Here is a 13,845-nt window from a genome sequence, read left to right as displayed (position 1 = left end):
TTTTACTTGAGTATTTCCATTTTATGTGACTTTATACTACTTCTACTCCACTATATTAAATATATAGGAAATATTTTAGCCTACTTTTTACTCCACTACATTTATCTGACAGCTGGAGATTTTATGAACAAAACATGTGATCAATGTATATAATAGGCCTATAATAGTATATAATATTAGCCCCACCCTTCCTGCCAGAGCATGAAAATGCTGCTTGTATGTTAATGATTTAGGCAATATTACCCAATAATATAACATTATAACACTCAGCGAGTACTTTTACTTTTTGCTGATAATACATTTATACTCTTAAGACGAACCTTGAATGCAAGATTTCCACACAGTGCATGCTACCTTTATGTAAGTAAAAATGAACACATCCTCCACCTGTGATTTTAGTGCAGCAAAAGAGAAGAAAGGAGAAAATGCTGAAAAAAAAACAAAAAACGAATGCAGTGGTTTTTCTTGTTGCCTCTCCTCATTTGAGCAGAGCACTGAGCACATCTGGGGAGAGCAGGACATCCACTTTTAAGGACTGGCCCCCTAGAAAGGAAAGGGGCGGGGTCAGCGCTGGTGTTGGATTTCACAGCCAGAGAACGTGACTGCAATGGTTGCCTTCGCGAGAGCCGTGCCAAACTTGCCTGCTCTCTGAAAAAGCGGCTCGCCGTCTCTTACCCACGTTTTTTTTTTTTTTGGCCGAGGGCAGGTAGGGTGGGAGGGGGGGCTGCTAATTCCACTTGGCGCTCGCGAGGGTCACCGTTTGCAGATTTGGAAAGTCGGTAAAAAAAAAAAAGAAAACGACAAACTTTGACAAAGAGTAACCACCGCGGAGAAATACAGCTGCGCGGCTGAACTTCCACCAGCAGCCCGAGGGGACCAGGAGGAGGAGTCAACAGGTCCCAGGTATTACCATCCACTTGTCATTGACAGCTTGACAACATTTGACAGCATGCGTCCAGGTCTCAGTTAACCGGGTGCTGTAATAACCTGCTTCACCTGGAGGAGTTTGAATGCGTCATGCGTGGCTACGGTTAAATGTGCGAGTGTGACAGGTTTTTTTATTTTAATTATTATTTTGAAAAAAAACACTGTTTATTGTCAGAAATAATTGGAGTCCGAAAGTCCTGTCAAGTTGGTCATTAATGGCTACCAAAGCGCCCGCGTTGTCGAAGAGAAACTATAATTGTGTTCGTCGGAGAGACATTATATTCAGTGGATACGGCGTCTGTTACACCAGCTAGCATACAAAGCTAACGCTCCTCTGTGTAGCTTGTAAAGACATTGGTGGTGGAGGGGGGGCAGACAGACAGACAGACAGACAGACAGACAGGAGAGCCAGCCTGCTAACCATTTAGCTTGGCACCTTGAGAAAAGTGCCGATATGTGGAGTTAAAAACATACAGTGTGTGTCTGGGCGCCTGCACCCACTCCGGATGGTGTGTGTGTGTGTTTCTTTTTTCTGCACCGTCGGGGCAACGAAATGTGGAAATACTTGTATATATCTATATCTATATATGTGGACATCGTGCATTTGCAATTGTTGGTCGATGTCTCTTCATTGTGGGCTACTTTAGGCTTGAGGTGAACTTTGCTCGAGTGCATAGTCTACCGATGGTATCAGGAGCCCACTTCCTCTCCTCCGTGTGCTGTAAATGGATGAAAATGGATAAATGATGTGCTCTAATACAGAGCTAGCGGGGACTTGATGACCCAAAACACACATGTATGCTTCTGTCGCAACAACAAAAATAAAATAAAAAATTAAAGCGTTAAAGTACCACTGCAAACTGACAGATATCGCCCCTAATTTGTTAACACCCCTGATTAACCCCCTGTCAAGATAATGTGGCAATTTGAGGTGTCTGGATCCCAGCAAATTAAATGTCACAAAAGGATTGTGTTATAACTTTTGGGTTACATACCCTGCAGCATCAGAAACGTGCAGTGTTATCTTGTAAAGTGTTGTCATGTAAAGCTCCAGATTACAGTGCTTATTACCCTCTATTTAAGGCTGTAACAAGCACTTTCTAGGTGCTTCTTTTTCATCGAGTGGTCTGTGCACTTTATGCGTTTGGCATTGCATGATTTGTTGAATGACATTTTATGATTCTACAGATTTATGAGGCCTCGTTCAACTTATGTGATATGCAGGCATGGCAGTGCAGACTTTTATGTGGGGTGTGGCTGGCTGGTGAGGAAGATGCCCTTTTCCTGTGACAACCTGTGACATTCAGAGCAAGATGCATTAGAGGTTGAGTCACTCAGTGGGAAATTTGGTGCGTCTGAGGGTTTTCCCACCCTGTCACCTTCTCTCTTGGTGTGATTCACAGTTGAATGTTGTGCCATCACCATAATTGGGAAGGCTTAGGCTAAACACAACATTGTTTACCTGCCCACTACACTGTCACGTATGATAATAATTTGGATAATAACCTTTAGACGTTTGTTGTAACCTTTTTAATCTGCCGTCTAGCCGTCTTGTGATACCTGATCCCATGCCATGCCTATCATTGAATTCTAAAAATATAGTTCCTGTCCCAATGGTAGGAATGATTTGTGATGTTGGTGTTCTTAGGTGAATCTCATATATTAACTCTTGAGATCTAGTTTGAACGTTTAAAATTAAAATTGTGTCCTCTAAATCAGTATTACACATACATGTGGTTTCTGATGCAGCCAGAAAGGAGAATGTATTGTTGTTTCTCGCTACAATATATTCAAAACTGAAGAATGTAGAAATTAAACTTGTGTATTATAAGTATTGGAGTTTTTTTGTGTTATGTAACACAAGGCAAGAGTTTTTTGTAATATCGTCAACCTTCTCTTACAACCGCAGACGGGAAGTTGATTCTCTCCTCGTGCAAACGGTGCCAGTTAAAGGTCTCGCACGCCTCGTTTTCACATGGCACTAAATGTGTCATCATAGTTGAGGCAGTGGCACAGTCACTTTGTCCCCTCACAACCCCCACTCCCTCAGCATGTCCCTCTCTTTCCTCTGCAGATTGTAAAGTCAAGTGTGAATGACACTAGATTGAAAATTTTCCATCTTTGTTCTTTAAAAACACAGTAGTAGTGAGTCAGTAGCTCCTAGCTCTGTCAGTTTTGTTTGTCACATTTGATGTGTTGTGTTTAATTTGCTCATCACGTGTGGAATACATTTCTATACCATATAAAAAGTTGAGTTATTAAAGGTTCATATTTACATTTAGATACATTTTTGTGCAGGTTTTTGTGCATCGGCCCAAATGACATTTTCTTTGACTTAACTGTGAAGTAATGGTATAAAACTTTAATTGACTTTATATGTTGAATTTGGAAATTTTGAGTGAGCTGTTTTCATATAGCTTGGCAAGTTAGAGAGTGGATGCAGTGTGTCTTCCCATCCTTGTGTGACTATTAAGTGTAATAGATGGCTCAGTAGGTTACCATATCGCTGACTCAACAAATCAGTTCGATCTCAGTCACAAGATAGCATCCTTCAGAAATAACACATCAACCACCAACAGTGGGTGGTGGAAATGCAGATTTAGCAAAGTGAGGTGGAAATGTTTCCACTCTTTATAAGATTTTAGAGATATACTCTCAGATAAATTTAGCATTGGACCTAGCTTTCTCTGGAAAAAGGCTTCAGTGTGCCAGGTGGATTAGTTTGGTTTGGTCTATAGTGGTCTACACACAGCCCCGCCACAGCAGCCTGCTCCCCTGTTGTTGACAAGCCAGGCTGACTCACAAGGTTCTGGCTGTGCAGCACAAACTCATCAGGCACTGACAGATGAGACATGCTCCCCACAATGGCAGGGCACCCTGGAGATGTCACCCAGCGCTTGCCTAACGGTAAACACCTCTACCCAGTCCCACCCACACACTGTCAGATTTTGACTGCTAGAAGCTCTGTTTCAGGAGTAGCAAGAGAGTTTTACTCACTGTAAATAGGAAAAAGCAATGGGTGAGGTTTTCAGAATGTGTTTTCCTGTGTACATGTGTTTGTTGCAGATCTACTGATGTTGCCATTAAGAATAATTCAGTTTAGCCTAAAAGAGAAACAGTTACTTTTACGAATGAGAGTCCAGTAGAACCAAGCATCTTTACACTAATAAAACCGGCCTTGACCTAACTGTAACAGGCCCCGACTCTGTCAGAATGAGTAGAAATTGGGATATTACAGTGGTTTGGCTGTGGTGCCCAATGACGTAGTCATTGCCTTAGGGACTGGGGCGAGTGTGGGAAAAGTAGGAGAGAAGAAGGGTGGGAGCCGATACCAGGAGAGTGTAGCCGAAGCCGAGTGGGATTTTTTTTTGGAGGGGGAGTTCTGCAGCCGCTGTGATGTTGGGATGTGGGAGCTCCACTCACGTCGGCCGGCGGCAGTTAGACAGGCCTGCTTTTGCATACTGATTCTCTTTCTGCTGCTTTCCACATAGCTCACTGGACCCCGGCCCTGCCAACCTCGCAAGGGTTAACTACCCCCCCTTCTTCCACACCGCCTCCTTTTATTCCTCTTTTTATGGCTTTGATGGTATTAAATAATCTTTACGTGTCAGAGTGCACAGCTCCCAGTGTTCATGTCGGGAGAGCGAAAGAGCAATTAGGTCAGAGTGGTAGAATAACTTGGTTTCATCCCAGCCTTAAAGCGGCAGGGTACCTCACTTCAACTTGCTCTTTATATTCACCTCAAACCTTCAGAGTGAGATTCTCAAAGAGGTCCAAGGCCAGTGGGGTTATCAAAGCACTCAGAGAGAGAACTTTGTATCTCTCTGTTGTATAGTCTCATGATAAAATGTCCCAGAACGGATCATCGGTTGTGATATTTTAGGTTCCTCACTATGTTAATTTGCCTGAAGAATCAGGCCACGTTTGTCTCCTTTTTTCCTAATGAGGCTGAGCTAAAGACCCATATAACCTATTATCCTGGTTATTGATTTGGGATGTGTTTCAAGCTACAGATTGTTTTGGTAGACCTTGAAATCCTTGACATAATTATCTGCAGATAGACAAACAGATCTCCAAGACACATGCAAAACAGTAATAAATTGAATGCCTTGTGTTTCTGTTTGACATGTTCTCACATGATCTGTGTTGTAAAGTTTCCCATAGCCTGTTGTCCCATGTTTGAGATTGCATTTCTCCCATTTGGCATGGGAATGTTCTGGCCCATGTCACACTGTTTCATTGCCCTCGTCACAGGGTTTCATACTATTTTCCACACTCATTTTGTACCTTGGCTTTTTACGAAAGTGTCTCTGCCCAGTCGGACAGTCCCCCGGCGTGACGGCTGACATTTTCAGTGAAAGAGCCCTATTGTTGGTTCTTAATCCCCCTCCACCCTCCTCTCCATAAAACAATGGTATCAATTGCTTCCACTGAGTACATCCACAGCTCTGAGTGAGAGACAGACTGGCCGGGCCTGTTAGCTAGCCTGCCAGCCGTCCTACCAGGCAGCCAGGCCGACCTCGTCATTCCCAGTGATAGCTCTGTGCTGCCCACAGATTCCTCTTCAGGCATCTGCGCTAATATTATCTCTGTAGCATAAGAACCTTGATCGTGGCTGCAATGCCACCTCGTAAATGCACAAATAATGGCTTGTGTATATATTTATTTTCCCGGAGAGACAGTGGAGCAGACCGGTGGATATGACACGCCCCCATCCCCCACCTTCTTAATGAATGGTCTCCATTCTATTTTCCTTCATTTTCCCCAGGACACTGCCATTAACTTTGACAGATGATATGTTCTTTCACTGAAACAGTGATCCTGAGCGCACTGTCACTGGAAATTGGATTCGCACACACCCACCCTATTGCTACTTGCCTTTTCTCCATCTCTCCTTTTCTCTCCGTCCTCCTTTTTCCTGTTGCTCTCTCTCAGTCTGCACTGAGGGACAGGCTGTTAATATTCCTTTTAGAGCTGCACTGTACAGCCGAGCTGCCAAGTTAACCCTCTGCTGCCATGAGTCAGACAGCTAGCCAGATAGCTAGTGTCACTTACACAGATGTCTGACCGGCCAATCTGTCCTTAAGTGCTCCTTGATAATACCAGCACTGCTCTGTGCCAAGTGTGTGTCTGCAGTAGGTTATGACTTAGTGGTTGGTTGTCCAGAAGAACAAAACCTTCCATTTTCATATTTACTGTGTTGACATTGGTATCATTTTCTGTCTTAATCTTTTTTTAGGTCATTTGAAATATGAAAATACTCAAGTAGACATTAAACTCGTCACACTGGATGGCTCCAGATTATGGCTGAACAATTATTTATCGTTTAATCTCTTGATTCTTTTTCCAGTTAGTTTATTACTTGATTAGTTTATGAAATGCCATGCAGTAGTGAAGTCAAACAGCTTCCCAGAGTTCAAGGTGATGTTATCAGCTGTCTTGTTCTGTACAGTCCAAAAGCCAAAGATACTCCATTTACAGTGTGAAAATATTCACATTGGAGAAGCTGCAACCTGAGAATGGTTGGTATTTTTGCAAAAAAAACATGACTGAAACGAATGAACAATTACCAAACAAATCTACTCCAGATTACACTACGAATTTATTAAGACTGTAGTGGTAAACCTCTCAGCTGGACAGCTCTTCATCATATCAAATCGAATCCTCATGAGCCACTTAAACTGGAGTGTCCTGTGCAGCAGCCATGTCCAGTTTCAAAGTACTGCACAAACCAAAGCATCTTAACACAGATTTCAATGGAACAAATCCTCTCTATTGTGCCTTATGTGTGGGCGTATGTGGCAGTTGACAGTGTATTACGCAGCTGCTGTGGTTGCAGCTGCTTGCACATTAGCTTGAGGTGCTAGGCCACATTTATCAGTGTGAAGTGAACACCACGGTGGAGAGATAATGGTCCTGAACAAAGATGATACCGCTCTTGCTGCTGCTAGCTCGAACAGCTAGCTGGTCGTAAGTGGCTCAGCTCATAGCATCGTTATCATACTGCTCTGCTGCCTTGGCTTGTGCCCGCCAAGTCTGTGAGCTAGTGAGCCGCTGCTACCATGGGCTGTCATCACAGTGCAGAAGAGCCATCGCACCAAATCACTGTCATGCTGAAATGTTGCAGTACAGAGCCTGTTAGATGTGTGTGTGTGTGTGTGTGTGTGTGTGTGTGTGTGTGTGTGTGTGTGTGTGTGTGTGTGTGTGTGCGTGCGTGCAGCAGCAGGAGTGGACTCAAGCCAAACGGGCCCCCAAAAACAGTGCAGCAAAAGACAATTACGGGCTAATTACATTTACCCGTGTGTTGGTTTATATAGCACTAATTAATCTTCCATGCCTTGTTCCTATAAAAGCTAAATAAAAGTTTTTTTTGTGTTGATAGTTTACACTTAAATAAACTGCACGTATAGTACATGTATTTGTGAGGATATAAAAAAATATATATATAGAATAGTAGAACCTAATCATAGAAATGCACACAGCAAACTAGGCCTCAGCCTGCAGATGTTTGTCAGCGAGAAACCACAATTCGTGGATGTAAATGATACTCATTCAGTCAGTGAGACACTATGAATAAATGCGGATCCTTTGATTGGTTTTGTACTTCATTTCATGTCAACATAATTTCCATTTTTCTTGGCTTTTTGTGTCGCAGTAATAATTCTGTAATAAGGCGCACCAGGCAGCATATGGCTGCCATTTATGATCAACAGCCTCTGTAAAGAGGTGACTGGAATATGCAAATGTCTGCATGCTAATGGAATAGTAATGTAATGAAGTACGTTGTAGATGGCCAATAATGAGCTCTGGTTATTGAGTGTTGATGGTTTCTTCTCTGCCAGCCTTTGTTGTTTCACAAGCTGCAGCTTTCTTGTTTGTTCTTCATGGCACAAATGCACGCCATCACCTAAAACACACATACATGTGCGCACACACAGACACACACTCACACAGACTTAGATACATGAACATTGCATTCCTATTGATTCATGGCATTGGGTGAAAAGCATATTGATAAATACCTGGAGTACTTGCCCATTGAAATTGTGAAACTAAATTGGGCAGAACTGAGACAGATGCGGCGCAGTAAATTAAACAAGCAATCTTCTCTGTTGGGTGACAGCACAATGGTGATTAGGGTTTCATGTGAGCTGCCCTACATTATTTATTGCAGTGCTGTGGGCTGCCTGCAGTTGAATAAACCCACAGTCCATTGACTGGGCACATTACGGGAGGCCGTCTCATAGCGAGAGGGGGAGTTAAAAATGGCTTTATTTCCTCTCGAGGAGGTCCATTTTCATCTAAATGAAGGTAGAAGCCCCAAGCGTGTTGTTTCCAGGCCCTGCGTGTGTGAAATGTGTTGACTGTGTTCCAGGAGGCTTTTCGGCACCGCTCTGCTCCGTGTTTCAGGGTGATTTCTGCAGAACCTCTCATTTGTCACATCAGCTATTCCTAGTTTTCTTAGTCAATGCCTACTCAACTTAGTTCCCTTTGCCAGTTCACAGTTTGGCTGTTTCTTTCTGCACAGCTGCACTTAGGGATGTACGTTTGCCCCCAGGTGTCATTTAATATCAAGTATCTGATTCTGTATTTTCCTGCAAGATATGCGGAATCGCTTTTGCATTAAGAAAACACAGCCTGCATTTGCTTTCCTTTGATAGTTTCCTATGTGGGCTTGTGGCCTGTATTGTATTGTATTTTATCTATAGGAAAGGATCTAGACATCTACAGCATCAAATTCAGCACCTATTCTTGCTTACAAACTGGCACTGAAATATCGAAAAAACAACCTATTTTTAAAACCCAATGTGTCTTTGCTTACTAACACGGCTGCCTGTTTGGAAGATATTAATTGGAACTCCTGGCTACTGTTTATTTGTTCACGCTGCCATTCAGCTCACTCATTTGCAACCTAGTGCTATGCGTTAAGGGACAGGTTCCAATGTTTATTGGAGCGCCATGGATAATGATAAACAAAGGATCGGAAAGAGACTGAGCTTTATATAATCCATTAAAAATACCTTGATGGCCTCAATCCCCATCCAGCAGATCAACCCAAGGCACACCTAGTTTAAGCTTGCAACTAGAAATTATGGTTTTTACTGCAACAAATAATGAAAGCCAAAAATATGAGATTACATGTGGGCATCCTGTTGGAAAACTTCTACATCAATACAGCTACACAGATTAATCGTGAACCCTTTTAGCGTATTACTGATTTTGTTCTTAAACCAATCGCCATGCACATAAATACTAATGAGTTTATTTATTGATAGTTTCTTTGTGGATATTATGTAAAACCAAACAGAGTCGGGGAAAACCCAAGCACAACAGGATGTGGTTATTAATACAAAATGGATCCACACAATCAAGGGTATTAAGGAATTGTGAAAGACCCCAAGGAAACTTATCTTGAGTGGCTTGTGCTGCTTTCTTGTGACACATTTTTAGTAGCTAACACAAGTCCCTGCAGCAAACACTGGCCTCCTGTGTCAACAGAGGGATTTCTGCCTCAGTCAAGGACTATTACAGTGATATGGGTTTGACTCAAAGATTGCATTGTTCAACCTCATAAACAGAGATATTATTTTTCTGTCATAGGCAAATACAAATTCATTTCTGTACTGCCTGAACAAGCATGTTATATTTCCATTAACACTTCCATCATACTCCAACAACATATTTATAAAGCGGAAGTAATCTTTGGTACATGAGATCAATAAAGAGGCTACAGAAAACTAGATATCGCCCCTGGTGTCAGTTGAATACCAGCTGTGCCACTGTGAATGTGGGGTAGAAAGGTAAGAGGAGTCAGTCTGTCCTGGCCCACATAGACCTTTTTCACTGCAGACATTTTGACACGCCGTGGCAAGAAAGCACAGGTTTAATTAGTAACACTGGATTTCTGCATCCCGTTTAGTCAGCCAGTTTTTAGGGCCCAGTATTGGTCACTGGTATGGTTTACTGGCACACTTAAATTGAACTGGCCCGTTGTTAATGTTATTAGTAACACCTGGGCGTTTATTTTATACTGTGACAGTTAAAAATCTTGGCTGCGGAAAAAAATCAGTTCAGACCTTTGTGTGGACTTTCATTGCTCTTCTTGTGTCTCGTCTCTGAAACCACACTGTCCCTCCCAGTACAGAGAGGTGACTGGTGCGGTTCAGCACTGAACACAAACAGTGGTGGAAGCAGGAATGTGAAAAATGAGGTGAAAACAGTTTGCAGAGCATTTGGAGCTCTGCCCATTGTTACACCTATGCACATGTGAAAAGGCTGCTTTCTTGCCTTCTGGCTTAGCCCCGTTCCCCAACGCACAGGGGCGCCGGAAGTGTCAAATCATGTAGCCATTGTGTTCAGCTCTGCGTTAATCACTTATATTTCATTCAACTCTAACAAACAACGGAATGACAGTGGTGATGATAGAATGTCTACATAATGTTTTCTTTGTTGAGCTGTGCTGTTGTTTCAGGTCATCTGGCTCGTTAAATGACAAATTGAAAACAGGTGTCCATTGTTTCATCATCTGAGCACTATTTGTTTTAGATGTAAATATATGAAATATATTGTTTTCACATGTGCTCATACTTGAATTTGACATCAAATAACAATAATAAGTATAATTTTGTTTGTTATTGTTTATTCTGAATCATATTTAACCTCTATTCTGTTATAATTTGACTTAATAAAACCCCATCTTCTTCATGGATCACATTTATATTACATTTTTCAGTGCCTGCTAACATCCTCTGCAACAACACCTCTAAAACTGCAGATTAAGGGGTGCTGATTTCAGATTATAAATGTCAGACAAAGTTAAAGTGAAAAATATTACGTTTCACTGCATTTGGACTGGCCAAATGCTTGAGTGCTTCAAGTGATTTGGAGAAAGGGCTCGAGAGTCTTCGAAGCTTGTGTTTGCAACTGAGAACTGTTCTTCTCTGTGCGTTGGAGGTGTGGGACATGAAAATGGGATGCCATCTCTAATTTGTGTTTTGTTTGTGAATTTCACTTCTCGTAGAATGACTGTGGGTTTCTGCCCATGCACAACTTATGAGATGGCTAACAAGAAACCTACGTTTGTTTTATTTGTGAAATTAACTGTCATCTCCACTTTGATGGATGCCTGTTGCGTGAGCGTGTCCTAATTGTCCTCCCGTACAACAGCGTTTTCATTCTCAGTTGGCCTCTGGCCAAGGATACCCACTCAAACTCTGGTCCACTTGTCCAGAGCACCAAAACAATGCGGAGCTGCCGTGCTTCTTCACAGAGCCACTGTCAGGCAGTCCCCTGGGGCTTGAGTGTTTTCTGATAAGTCTGTGCCAAATCTTGTCCCTGCACTCAATTGCTTCTTTGTCATTTCCTCCGTGTGAATGTCAGTGTGGCTGAGCTGTGGCTCCATGGATTCTCTGTGTTCAGATACCTTGCATGGCTTTCATCAGCGCATAGCCAGCGCTGCTCGTCTCCCCCTCAACCACAACCGCAGCCCCTTCATCCTCCAACCATTGTTTTCCTATCGAATGAAACTTATTTTTTAGCCTCTCTCATGAAGCATGAAATACAAGTTTTTATATTGGCATTGGCAGGTATTTAAGCGTCTGATCTGATCCAGGCTGTGCTCATTAAATCGTCAAAATGATGTAACGTTTCACTGCTACTGCTGTGTGCCAGCAGGGCATGTTTTTCCACTTAAGGATTCCAATATTTGTCTCTGTCATAAACACAGGGCATCTGGTTGCCAGTAGTGGGCTTCATTTGGACTTTGACATCGAAATGTGGCTGAATTCTTCAGAGAGAAGCTGCCTGGCTTCTTATTTAGCAGCTTGCGTAGGTATGATAGATGTTACTAATCACCTATTGACCCCGAGAGGTCAAGCCTTTGCCCTGTTGCCCATCACCCCCTCCTTCGCGCTGTCTTCTCTCTGCCTCTGTTCCCAGTGGATAGCCTTTATCTTGCTCAGGCAGTAGTTTTTTCTCTCCAACAGTGCTTGTCCACCAACAGATACCAGCAACACAACTATGCACTTTCCTTGTTTGTAGTCAAGTGTGAGATTTTTTTCCCCCTTCCAGATTTATCTTTCCAAAAATATCTGTTATTTGGCCTTGTGGCCTCTGAAATACATTTATGTTGTGAATGTGATTAGATACAGTGAGCCAGAACAGATATGCTTTCCTCTCCTTGTTCTCAGCTTTACTTTTGACCTTTACACTTCTAATATCACAGCCAGTTTTAGGACCTTACTGAAGAGATAAGTATATAGAAGAAAGTGTGAGATTATCGGGGAAATAATCTTCTGGAAGAAATGAATTTGGTTGAAATACCAAGGACAGGCGGCTATAAAAGTGTATACACACACACACATTGAGTATTTTTGCTGGATGGGGTTTCTGCTAAGCGTGTTTTTTTTCCACTGGCAGTGTGAAGAATCGCAGAAGAGCTTTTGTTCTTTTGAAAATCCACCTGATAATGTCGGTAGCTGGCTCCTTGCCTGAGCTGGTTGGATTTAAAAGACAAAACAGAAGAAAAAGAAAAAAAGTCCCAGTCTCCAGTGCCCAGCCCAGCGTTACACACTTTACACACCCAACACAGTGGCCCAGATTCTCTACAATACCCCAGTGAAACAGCTCTTCTGTTAGGAGCCTTTAGAAGTGGATGGCGAATGTCATTTTCAAGGGGGAACCCTGAGAGTTGAAGAGTGCAGCGCAGGTAGGAAAAAACAATGCTGGCAACACAATAATGGCGGTATGATGCCAAGTTTTCTGGGTTCACAGATAGGCTCTTACTCCATCCTCACCCCCCCTTACCCACTTTAAATGTTCCACATGAGACTGATTGAGCCATTTCGTATTGCTAAGCTGCGTGAAGAGTGCTACTTTTATAATGAAAGAATACTGCTAAATCAAGGCTTGACAAATCTACTTTCTCCATGTCCCCATATTGAGGGTTGGCGGATTAGGCTCTAATTTTAGTGCCACTTCTCTTCAGCTGCTTTTAGGAATTAGTTCCAAATAACAAAAAAGTGTGAAAATGTGACCGGTTTTTGGGGGGTTGGATGGGAGGGTGGTGGGAGTTGGGTATTGTCAGGAAAGCAAGGCTGTGAAAAAGAGATTGTCTAGTGGCAGTGAGAGCCTTTGCACGAGAGTTAGAATTTACATACAAATCTCTAGAAAAAACAGTTTGTTAAACGGAAATCTTTGAGGAATTTTTCAATCGCCATCGCTCCCACCGCACAGTGTCTCAAGTGGCTTCATGAGATCACAAAGCCTGATGGAGTTTTCAAACAACCCAGACCATGAAAAATTCAACACAACTTTTTTTTCACCTTTCTGTCTCTCCCTTTCTCTCCCATTCAGTTTGACTGAAACTGGAAGTTTACAGAAACTTTTAGTGATTGTAGCCGAATGTGTGATGAATGAACAGTTAGTCGGAAAGCCAACGCGTGTTTATTTTAGCGGTCCAGTTTGCCCCAAGTCAGCAGTAAGTTCATCTTAGTCTAAACAAAATCACTTTTCTGGTTCTACCCCAATGTCACCAAAATCCTGTTAGTTTAGACCTTTCCATCTCACATGTATTTGGCTACTGTGACACGTCATCAATACTAAACAACCATCAATACCCCGCTGGAGGCAGTTGCATTTAAAACAATGGAGGACACAGCGTCAGTGTGCATTCAGCACTTTTGAATAGCCGTCAGCTTATTGATTCTCCTTCAAGGTCGGCATCAATTCCTCTCTGCCCCGTCTTTTCTGTTTGTGACAGCGGAGGGCAAATGCATGTTAAAAAACTTGCTCTTCAGTTGAGTTGGGAGGGGGAGACCTATAAAAAAAAAAAAAAACCCACCATGGCGGTTTCCACTCAGATTTGCTTCTCTTGGAGAGAAGCCCTTTTCGTTGCGGGCAGTGTTTGGGTGTGATTAT

At 42.6% G+C, this 13,845-nt stretch overlaps 2 protein-coding genes across 6 annotated transcripts in view; one reads left to right on the top strand and one right to left on the bottom strand.

Annotated features, from left to right (window-relative positions):
- The window catches only part of lrrc3ca (leucine rich repeat containing 3Ca), a 148,694-nt gene that overhangs the window by 66,506 nt on the left and 68,343 nt on the right, over nt 1–13,845 (bottom strand). The window lies entirely within an intron of this gene.
- raraa (retinoic acid receptor, alpha a) overlaps nt 720–13,845 on the top strand; it is a 136,331-nt gene continuing 123,205 nt past the window's right edge. For all 5 annotated transcript variants that reach the window (XM_051418804.1, XM_051418802.1, XM_051418800.1 and 2 more), the window contains exon 1: nt 720–903. The gene's annotated coding sequence lies outside the window, so the exon portion shown is untranslated. The remainder of the gene's footprint in view (nt 904–13,845) is intronic.

This window comes from Dicentrarchus labrax, unplaced genomic scaffold, assembly GCF_905237075.1.
Source record: "Dicentrarchus labrax unplaced genomic scaffold, dlabrax2021, whole genome shotgun sequence".
In the NCBI taxonomy this organism is placed as follows: Eukaryota; Metazoa; Chordata; class Actinopteri; family Moronidae; genus Dicentrarchus; species Dicentrarchus labrax.
Note: the sequence above shows the minus strand (reverse complement) of the source record. Positions and strands in the feature narration are given on the sequence as shown.